This window comes from Meleagris gallopavo, chromosome Z (assembly GCF_000146605.3).
Source record: "Meleagris gallopavo isolate NT-WF06-2002-E0010 breed Aviagen turkey brand Nicholas breeding stock chromosome Z, Turkey_5.1, whole genome shotgun sequence".
In the NCBI taxonomy this organism is placed as follows: domain Eukaryota; kingdom Metazoa; phylum Chordata; class Aves; order Galliformes; family Phasianidae; genus Meleagris; species Meleagris gallopavo.
The window spans coordinates 61,402,144-61,413,986 of record NC_015041.2 but is presented as its reverse complement, the minus strand read 5'-3'; the positions used below and the strand labels follow the sequence as shown (position 1 = coordinate 61,413,986).

The following is an 11,843-nucleotide window of genomic DNA, read 5'->3' as shown; positions in this document are numbered from 1 at the left end:
GCTGAAGGAGCTGGGAATGTTCAGCCTGGAGAAGAGGAGGCTCAGGGGAGACCTCACTGCTCTCTATAACTTCCTGAAGGGAGGTTGTAGTGAGCTGGGGGTCGGCCTCTTCTCTTGTGTCATTAGTGATAGGACCAGAGGGAATGGTTTCAAGCTACAGCAGGGGAGATTCAAGCCGGACATCAGGAAGTATTACTTTTCAGAAAGGGTGGTCAGGCACTGGAATGGACTGCCCAGGGAGGTGGTGGAGTCGCCAACCCTGGGGGTGTTGAAGGAAAGACTGGATGCTGTGTTGAGGGACATGGTTCAGTGGGAGCTATTGGTGGCAGGTGAACTGGATGATCTTTTAGGACTTTTCCAACCTTGGTGATTCTATGATTCTATGAAATGCTTCACTTCTTACATAACTAATTTAAGATTACCCTTAAAGCAAGCCAGCTCTAAGTAAAAAACAAACTAGAGTTGTAACTCCTAATACAGCATTATTACAAATGTTTTTAATAAACAAGTGGAGATGGGGCAGGAGGGATTTGGAGTGGATACTGCATGTGGCACAGTTGTACTCAGGTTCTTTGTTTAAGGCTACATTCAACACAAAAAACTTTTGGATAAATCACAGAATCATAGAATGGCCTAGGGTGGAAGGGACTGTGAAAATCATCCTGTTCCAAGTCGCCTGCTGTGGGCAAGATTGCCAACCAAACTGCCCGAGGTTCCATCCAACCTGGCTTTGAACACCACCAGGGATGAGGCATCCACGAAGTCTGTGGGCTTTGCCAGTGCCTCACCAACCCGTGAGTAAAGAATTTTTTCCTAACCTCTAACCTAAATTTCCCCTTGTACAAAGCCCTTTACTCTTGTCCTATCACTTTCAGATCACATAAAAAGTCAATCTCCTCCTGTTTGTAAGCTCTCCTCAAGTACTGAAAGGTCGCAATGAGGTCTCCCCAGAGTCTTCTCTTCTCCAAGCTAAATGAGCTCAACTCCCTCAACCTCTTTGGACAGGAGAGGTGTTCCAGCCCTCTGATCATCCCCATGACCCTCCACTGGACACACTGCAACAGCTCCACAACCTTCTTGTGTTGGGGGCGCCAGGCCTGTACATAGTATAGACTGGGATTTATGAGGGTAGAGCAGAGGCGAACAATCCCCTCTTCTCCCCATGGGGGACCTCTCTTTTGATGCAGCGTAGGATGCTGTTGGCCTTTTGGGCTGCAAACTGCTGGCTCACATTGAGTGGTCCATCCACCAGCAGCCCCAGGTCCTTCTCCCCAGTACTGCTTTCAATGAGTTCTTCTCTCACTCTGCAGACATACCTGGGATTGATCAGACCCAAGTGCAACACATTGCACTTGGTTTTACTGAATATTTTTATGGGCCGACTTTTCAAGCCTGTCGAGATCTCTCTGGATGACATCTCTTTCTTCCATAATACAGACTGCACCATTCAGCTTAGTGCAAGTTTGTACTCAGTTTCACTATCTATAATGGACCAGCTTCCTCTTCACAGTGCACTCTGCTGGCTTCCCTGCATGTAGGAGCATCCCACAGCCAGACCCACATGGCCTCTGCTCTCCTACTTCACCTTCTTGACTCCTGATGCAGTGTAAGTTTTCTTCCTCCCACCTGGCTGACTCAGGACACTGCTTTTGCATAGTGAAGTGCCTTCACCTGTTGAGCATAATATTTAGATTAATTTGCACACTTACAAAAAGCTCAACAGAAATATTTGAATGGGAAAATGTAAGTGGCTCATTACCGGCTCCTGACTGAGATTAGGCATGACTGCAATTAATCACTGCAGGATGACATTAAGCTTAATGTGACTGACCTCCTCTGCAATCTTGAAGAGAGCATAATGATTACAAAGAGTAGATAACAATAATGGTGCTGCTTCCTGCCTAGACATATGTGTTCTGCAGCACTAGCACTGTTTACTATTTCAACTGTTTCTTCCATCAACAAAAAACTGAATTGACTTTCATATGTGGCCTCATTTGTACAAGGTAGTTTTCTCAGATATAAACTAGTTTACATGAAAATACCTGGTCAACCTCTCACAGTATTGCTATACAGTAGTTATGGATCAGAGTCAGGGATGCTAGTCACAGGATGCAATGCTGTCAGAGACCAAATACAACAACTTCCACATCAGCAGCACACAGTTATATATGGAGTTGGTAGGCAGACAATCCATCACCTGCTGAGTACTTCTTCTCTGGAGACATTCAAAATCCACCTGTATGCTTTCCTGGACAACCTGTTGTAGGGAACCTGCTTTAGCAGAAAGTTGGATGGGATGATCTGCAGTGATCTCTTCCAATGCTTAAAATTCAGTGAGATGGCATTCCACAGTGAAAGCATGTGACCTCGACACTGTCAATATGCACTTTGTTCAGTGACAGTGGGTGCTACTCTTTGGCTTCAAGCCATTGCAACATTCTGCTAGCCTGGCAAAACTGCATGGCACTGCAGCAGGGAAGTAGATGAGAGCAGGTGGATCACACTTGGACTCTTTGCTGAGCACCCAAAGCTCAGCAAGACCCTACTTACACCTTTAGAGGTGGAAAATAACATCATAGCACATCTTGTTCTGAGTGGCTGGCACCTGGCTTCTGCACAGCAAAGGGAGTATGAGATGAATCCACCAGGTAACAACCCTTCTGCTATACATATTTCCAGTGTGTAGGAGCTGTTTAAATGCAAGTGCACTTTACATAAGGACATCAGAGTGTGCCAAGCATTTAATTCATATAACTGCTGTGGAGATGAGGTGCTAGTTCTTTGCTGTATGTTCTTGTGCAGTACAGAAACTCCCATGACACCTGTGTTCTAACTATTAATACAACTTCAAACAACTGATACTGGTAACGTTGCTGAACACAGCTTTGGCCAGACTAGTATGTTGATTTCTGCATTCTCAAAAAAAGCACTGCAATTAAGAACTGTCTGCATATTAGATGGGTTTCTGGAAAGGCAGAGAAGATGTGAGCTCCCAGAAGTGCTCTGTGTGGGCTTTTTTCCAGGTGAAAAGCATGCTTTAACCAACAAGTCAAAAAGCCTGCTCCCTGGTCCTTTGGCTACACTGCAATCTGAGCCGTAGTGGACTCATTTTTCCAGCCCTGAAACCAGTCCCCACATGCTAGATATGAGCTGCCATGAAGAGCTGTCACTTACCCATCTATCTGGCGCACCTCTTAGCAGCAGAGCTGCATTGCACTCACTAGCAAGAGACATATTGTTTGCTAAGGCTGTTAACTCCTGCTACAGATTCTGATCTCAAATATTTATTTTAATAAGAGATGTGCTTGTTCCTTGTCACTTTTGTTACATTTACTGATACAACAAAGCAAACGTATGAGAAGGTGTCTTTCTCAAGTGTTTTGCTAGTATGAGAACTGCAGATTTAGCCCTGCACCACATTAAGCTTCCTGTAAAGTGCATTATCAGAACAGGGCAAAACTCAGGGCAGTCCTCTTGCCTTGCTTCAACAGCAAGGATGACTGATGGATGGCATATACCTACTGTTTGTGAACAGCTAGGTAGCTTCCAAGATGAAAAACTACTTATTTCTAAAAGCAGAATTTCTGATCTTACAAGCTGAGTAACAGATAGAAATGGCTGCCATTTAATCTTTGTTCCCAATATTGGCTTGCTGTCTCTGCCATTAATAAATCTTAGAATAAATGGAACAGGGATAGTAAGATCAGTGTTGGCTGTTCCTGATCAACACTCATTCAATGGCTTTTGGGAAACAGAGGTGTTCAGAGCCCACAGCACATCTGATGTTGGCAGTATTGATGGCTTCAGCTGGCTGCAGAAAGAGCTACAGTTTCAAAATGCAGCTGTTGGTAAAGGCTACTGCTGCATTGCTCTCCTGCAGCATATGGGGACTGCAGGGCACACTGCTCAGCTGTGTATAGAAATCACTCTGAAAATGCTTCAAGTGACACTGTGGTGCCCAGTCTCAGCTAATGACCAAGGAAGAGAAATGCTTCAGTCTGTCCCTCACAGGGCAATAAAGAAGTCCTGGAGGATTGCTCCACGATTGCTGTGCTGCAGCACCTCCAGCACCAGGCCTGCAGTCACCATCTGCAGCCAGGACTCTGCTGGCAGCTGCTGGTCCTGTCCAGTGACTGCACCAAGTCAAGGGCCTTGAATGGCCGTGTCAGTCCTTCCACACATGGTGCTGCTGAGTCACAGCTCTGATGGGCACACTCTCCTAGGTCAAGTTGCAGGTGGCTCAGATGTCTCAATGCAAGGAAAGGTATTCTAAGGAAAACACAAGGATTTCTACCTTGCTCTATTAAGTAGAGCCTCAGTGAGACAGGAGATTTGGAAGGGCTTTTGTTTGTTAGGATGTTTAACCAAACCTTGAAAGGGATGTGTTTTGTCAAAATGCTTCTCACTGCGATATTATGGCGGAGCAAAGTGAATGTGATTGTGGAACAGGCTATCCAGGGAAGTGGTGGAGTCACCATCCCTAGAGGTGTTTAAGAATCATGGAGATGTGGCACAGAGGGACATGGTTAGTGGGCATGGTGGGGATGCACTGATGGTTGGACTTGATCTTAGAGGTCTTTTCCAAGCTTAATGATTCTATGATTCTATAAAGCAAAGGAAACAAAACACAGTGAGTCTGTGAAGGGTCGATAGCCTGCTTGAAAATTTTCAGAGACTTATTAGACGACTTTCTGTGATATTTAGATTCAGTGAATTTATGAATTCTTGTCACAAATAAAAGCACTGCTAGGTCTGTGTTTCTACAATTTTATTGTTCCCTGGCTATACTGGTGTCTTCAGATATTATCCATGCTACTCAGTCAGGCAGAGCTCCTCCTGAAGTTCTACAGCTCTGCCAAAACAGAAAGCATGACAAAAGTCCTGATTTTTCAATTGCACTTCTCCTCACTTGTGAACAGGAAAGTGACTACTATATGCTCTCCATTCCCTCTGTCTGCATATTTTCTTTATTTCCTGAACAACATCATGTTGGATGTGGTATTTCACTGACATAACCAATCCTCAGACATTCAGAACCTTCTCTAAAAATGCTGATTATTTTCATAATCACCTAAAAGTAGAATTGCTCTTTTTGTAATGAGGTGATGACACATGACAATCAGTGGAGCATTTTTATTCTGTCCCTTCAGACACATTAAGCAGACTTTAGTGCTCTAATATAAAGAGGTTTGGTGAGCAATGCATTAGGCAGAGTCCTGCAAGGCGCCTGCAGGGCTGTGCTGTGAGCAGACTCACACACACTTCCTCAGCACCACTCCTGGGCGTCAGCAATAGGGCACTTCAGCTCACAGTTGGGCAATCCCAGAATGCTCACATTGCACCTTACATGCAGGACTGAGCCCTGCCATTATCTTATTGGCTAGGGAAACCTCACTCCCTGACATGGAGTCCTTCTGTCTCTGGATTCAGACAAGTTTTTTCTGTCTCCCAGACAGGTTTCTAAAATTGGGAAAGTTCCTGGAAATAGGGGAAGATCCTTGGAAATGCGCCTAGAGAAACCTTGAAATGCCTGGGCACTTGAACAGTGTCACACAGGATCAGTATCTGCAGGAAGAGATAAAGCACAACATCAGTGTTTTCCTTACAGCTCTACAGGATAAACTCCAATCTGCTCCAGTGGGAAGGGAAGGCACTTAAGGGTGAGTGTATGTGACTCTGGGAAGTGAATTACCAGATTACGTTAAAAAAAAAGCTTCTGTAGGACATAAACCTACCAGAAACTTCTGTAAGTTGAGCTGAATACTACACTAAAACAAATATTTCATGAATTACAACATATTTATTCAGTATCACTCAAAAAGGCCTGCTCTCTAATGTCTGAACATACCAAATAAGATAAGGAAGTCTGAAAGATAAAGACAGAGAAAGTAAATATCAAAGTTAAGACAGAATGCCACAGACATAAAGCATGATTCTATTCCCAAGCTCTGTATGCAACACTGCAGAGCCTGATCAAATGAAGGAGGTGCAGAAAGCTACCAAATCCTTTTTTTCCAATGAAAATAATAACACACATTATAAGGCGGTGTTGAACTGTGACCACAGTTGTTCTAAGATAAAGCTGTCATTGACTGCTGAAGTAAATAATATCTTGCTCTGCCTCAAGACTTAGTTTTCCTCTCCTGGAAATCAAAAGGAGACTTTTGCCACTGATTCCATTGGGAGTAAACTCAAATGCAAAAAAAAAAAAAACCAAACAAACAAACAAACAAAAAAGGCAGAGAAAAACAAGAAGAATTATCTTCAACAGAGATTCAATCCTGCAGCTCCTACAGATCCGATGGACTATATAAGATTTTCCTGTGTAACACGTCAGTGTTTGGCTTAGCTGTAAGAGACAAACAAGTGTATCTGTAATCATTTTAAGCATATCCTCCTTGTATTATTAAACTGACATATACTGTTCAGAATTCTTTACACGTAGTTTAGTGAGCTTGTTAATTGTGTTTGGCCAGCCGTATAGTTGCTTGAAGAAACTTGGTCATCTTCAACAGTCTTGAAATCTATGCAGCCAGCAGCTCTATCTTCATGTGATTACACAATTGGTTTTCACTCACCCATGCTGAAAGACACTCCAGCATGTGGCACCTTCAAGCTAATGATAAAGTGCTGAGCTGTATCTGCATTTTTAAGTACTTTCCCATATGGAAAAGATATGCGACTTGGCAGCTCCTGGGATCTCGAGAAATCGTTTCTCTTGGCTGCCCAGTCCAGTTCTTTGTAAGACTGGCTCTTGAGTAACATGCAGCTCTTAAAAGTTTAGATACAATATTTCTGCACCTGGAGCTTCAGCCAAAGCAATATGAGGACAGGGCTGCTGGATAATTAAATGTCTCAACATGAGATCAAGGAAGCCAAAGCTGCTAGTTCACTCAAGAACAACCTATCCTCCATGAAGAACTACTGTCATTTTCTGTTTGCCAATTACTCCACAGGACTATGGGGATAGGTGCTATGTGCCTAGGGATACCTGAATATGTACCATTAGTCTGTCCTGGCTATGTGGAGTGGAATATATTTCTTTAGAGTTGGATCTGTAGGAAAATAGCTGTAGTAATATTGTTTGGATCAAATAGAGAACTAAAGAATGGTGCACACCCATGAGCTCATAAGAAAGTACTTAAAGCTCTCCATAAAGTCCAGCTGAGATATCTTCTGTCCCACATAGGTGGATAAACAGGAAAGAGATGAGTATGCTGCTCTAACAAGACATGAACTTTAGATTCTACAATATTTTTGTCAGTAGAAAGAAATCACATTCTTCAACACCTGTAAATATCTTAATAAAAGCAATAGAATTCTCATGTGGAGATTACAGTGAGCTGGCAGTGAGACAAGCCAAGCTAAACAGCTTGGCTGTAGACTAGCTCAACATTCATAGCTCCATAAATGTGTGATCACACTTCAGCCACTGCTATTTCAGACACAGAAATGAATGTAGTGAAAATAATGTCACTCAGACATTATGTAGTTCGTGGAAATAGCCCACTAATCCTTTTGGAATGTGTCTTGAATGGGGCTTCCTCAGTACCAGGTGGGTCAGTGGGCTTGAGAGACAACTGGAGCACCCCATCACTCACAGAACACAGGAAAAGGACATGAGCTTGTGACTCACACCTTAGTCAACTATTTAACTGGGGGGGCAACATCTGTGAACATCATTTAACCTTCTGGAATCATACATATAAATATCTCTAAGTATATACTAAAGTTTTGCAAGACTTTAGTAAATGGTTTTTATGTTGTACTGCTGACATTGATCCTGAATGCATAGTTCATTTAATGCTGATTAATTTCATATTGCTAATGAATCTGTGAACATTTGGATCATGATTTGATTATGATGATGATTTAAACATTTCTACAGCTCTAGAGCTGGAAATGATTGCAGAAGAAGTACAGCAACTTACACTTAAAGCATGGTGAAATATTGTATTCAAACCTGAAACATGATAGTTACCTTCGTAGGGAGGATTAGATACATCCCTGTTCGGTTTCCATAACCTTTTAATATAGATATTTGCCTTTTGTCAGATTTCCAAACATTCTGTAGTTTCTCATTGCAATCCTTTGAAATGAAGGACAAGGAAATTATGCCACATTTTCAAGGCTGATCAAGTTAAGCAGAAATCCATCAAGAGCAGTTTTGACATAACTGATATTATCTCTGGCCTCCAGCCTTACTTTCTCTGTTTCAGGTAAAGATTGTACCTAGGGTTCATTAATTGATGAATCATCTAGTGTGATGTACATACTGTGTTACCAAAGGTATTTCACTGGCTTTGTACATTACTTAAATAAGTAGTGGCACTAAGAATAGATAGGTTTAGTCAAGGTGACAAGCAAAAAGCAAATAGTTTATTACAGATTTACACATTAACAATCAGATGTGTGACAGTCAGTGAATCAGTCAAACAAACTACATAAAACTGGATGTGCAGAAAATTCATCAGGAATATTTATGATGTCTGCTTTGGTGGCAGCTGAGATGTTGACTGACCTCTTAGTAACTTCTAGGTTCAGACTGGACAACAAAAGGAGGAATTTTCTGACTGCTCTGGAGTTTGAGTCTGACTTTGGATAACTCTTAAGGAAACTTTCCTGTCCCATCAAGGACCTTCACTTTATATAAAGTCTTACATAAACTGCTTTTAGAGTGCTGCTCTTTGATGACACTACAGCAGACTGGGCCAAAAGACAGCAGTAGCAGTATGACCTTATTGCTTTACCTTGATACAGCCCTTGAGATACAGCCCTTGACAATGGAATTCTTCCACCTTTTACCGTGGGAAAGCTTGCACCAAACCTATATTGATCTTAGATAGTGTATGAGAGAACTCAATATCAGCCTTTGGCAGGAGATGGCTTCCCATGACTGCAGAGCAAGTTTCTTACCCATTCCAAAGCAATATTTGAAATTCAGCGTTGCCATTCTTTTCAAGAGTGTACATCAGTGTATCTTGAGACAACATGACAATTTTTTATGTTGCATTTTTCCTTCAGGAACACTTAGCACTCCCCATATGTATAAAAGCTGCTTCAGAAGTAATGCCTCCTATTTTATGATGTTGGCCCATTACATCAGAGGTATATGTTGGTGTATGGCAGTAGAGGATGGACGTCGCCAACAATATTCCATTATATTTTTTTGCCATGTTGAAGATGGCAGCAGAGGGGCAATCTGACAAAATAGCAACTGACATGGAAGCGCATATGAAGCAAAAGTGTGGAACTGAATTTCTCCATGTAGAAGAAATGGCACCCATTGTCATTCTTTGACACTTGCTGAACATTTATAGAAACCAAACACTGTATGTGAGCACAGTGAGGCAGTGGGTGCTGTGTTTCAACAGTGGTGACAGTGGGTCACCTCCACTGGTACAGATTGTTAAAAGTGCGGCATGCAGGCTCTTGTCCATTGCTGGTAAAAATTCACAGCTAATGGTGGTGACTACGTTAAAAAATAGTGGTTTATAGCTGAGAATGAAACCCATCAAAATAGAGTTAATGTGCTCTTTGTATCTGTTGTAGTTCCCATGGAAATAAATAGGAGGCATTACTTTCGGAGCAGGTGAATGCAGGATGGATGAATGAGTAGAATAGTAACAATTCTAGCAGTGGAGCAGATATCTTTAAAATCAGTGACTGCTTTTCAAGTGGAAGTGGGACAAGGAGCGTGAAGTCTATTTTTGGAAATTACAATTTTCTGTTACAATTGGAATGAGAAAGTCCTTGAAGTAGAGGAATATCATATGTTCAAAGGCTTATATGCCAAGGCTTAGGAAAATGTTCCATATCCAGAAAGACAGTACAAAATTTGAACAATCTAGTCTTCAACATAGTTTTAGAATGAAAATCTACCAACTTTAAAAAAAGGACAAAATAATTTCATATTGCCTTTATTACCTTCCTGATGTCTGTTTTCCAATAAATAAATCTACTGTTACGTGAACAAACTGTAGGGTACAGAAGAGTACACTGAACGTTAGACTTCCTGACTAAGCCTGTTCAATTGTTCTGTATTGTAAGGGAATGCAGTTCCTCATCATGGGTTTTGCTACCCAAAGTTCAGGAGAACCTTTCAGGGCTGGTGTAAGGTCCATTACAAACTTTGCACTCTTGTGCTCTTTAGTAGATATAAAGCTAATGCACTCATAGAGAGGATTTGATTTTTTTTCCCAAATCTGCCTATCTGCCCTATTACAGCACTGGATCATTTACATAAGTCATGGAGGAATGGATGAGATTTCCTTTGCTCAGAATTCCTCTAAGCTGTCTTGATTGCCAGCAGCAAACCTGGCCATGGAAAACTAGAGGAGCTATCTACAGCTTTTAAAAACAGCACATTGGCACAAATTCTCAGCAACACATATCTCAGTTTTCCTTGAAAAGAGAAGTAAAACTCAAGAGGAGAAGTGAACCTGAGGAAGAAGTGGTTTATGAAAGCTAATAAGAAATGTTGTTATACTTCATCTTGTCTTCTTCATCATAATATGCACAGAAGTAACTTTCTGTTACTTCAGATTTGAGAATTTCCCAAAGTATTCATCTCTTATTTTAAAATGTTTTGGTTTATGTCCAATTTTATAATTCTTAAGTTTAATATGACATAATAATATATGCTTGCTTCTGTACATCATTTTCAAAATTTGTTTTGTCTGTCTGTCTATTCAGAAGAAAAGAAATTGGTTTTCAGATAGATGAGCTTGATCTGGTGTACAGATAAAGTTAATAGAAGCAGAAAGATGAAAGTGGACAAGTCAAATGATAAAGCTACTCCGGTGCTTACTGTGACAGATACTGTCTCCGTATTTGGAAAACAACCTTGATTCAACAAAAAACATCTCAAATCCCACATGGTCACAGCTCTCTTATAAAAGAAACTGTATCACAACTGGAATTTGGTATTTTAATTATTTCTGTGTCAATATAGAGACACTAAATTTGGTTTTCTGTTTCTTAAATAGGTGCTAGCTTAAGAGGAATTGCAGTGTGGTTTCAGCAACTAAGCAGGGGTTCATTTTCTTTGCTGCCTAAATACACAGCTTATCTATCTATCCCATACAAAGCTGAATTTTTCTTGTATAAAACTTCAGGTCATCTTTCCAGACACAGGATGCCCAGTGTATCATCTGATTCTTCAGATCATCAAATGCTTCTCCCACCAGGCATTAGTTGTTTGCATTAGTTTTCTGTCAGTAACATCATCATTTGCTCATGGGATTGAATACACACATTTATCTTTCAGAAATTAAATCACCCTTTGCAGCTGATTAAAAAGGATGGTGAACAAAGTCTAGGAGTCCCCTTGGGAAAAAAAAATACTTGGTCTCTCCAAAATTTTGGACCCTGAAGTTCCACCTGAATATTAACTTACACTGAACAGCTCTAGAATTGCAGGCTGCCTTCTGTCACATGAATTAAGAGGTCTATACAACTCTGCATTTAGTGAACTGTAAAGAATTAACAAGATAATGAAAGCACCCCTCAAAGTAAGTACACGCTAGTGAAGATGCGAGTAGAATCAATATGAAGATTTGTGTGGAATTAATTCATATTCACAGGTCAAACTCAAATTTGCATGGCCTCCTGCTCCTAATAAATCTGGTTCCTCTAAGAAGTTAAAAGTAGTAAAGAAAGAGACTCCGTAAGCACAATAGAGAGTGCAAAGTGTACTTCACTGTTTAAACACGGGTGTGAAACTACAGCCTTAAACCACTAACAGGAACAGTGTGGAAATTCCCCACTTCCCTCTTCTGTAGGAATGATTAGCTGGGGATAAGGGAGTGCAAGATCTGGGTGGGTTTTTTTGTGTTTTT

The 11,843-nt window shown here is 41.1% G+C and overlaps 1 protein-coding gene across 1 annotated transcript in view; it reads left to right on the top strand.

The window, feature by feature from the left end:
- The first annotated feature begins 5,468 nt into the window (after positions 1-5,468).
- The window catches only part of C9orf72 (C9orf72-SMCR8 complex subunit), a 24,268-nt gene continuing 17,893 nt past the window's right edge, over positions 5,469-11,843 (top strand). The window contains 1 exon segment of the mRNA XM_019610695.2: positions 5,469-5,663. The gene's annotated coding sequence lies outside the window, so the exon portion shown is untranslated.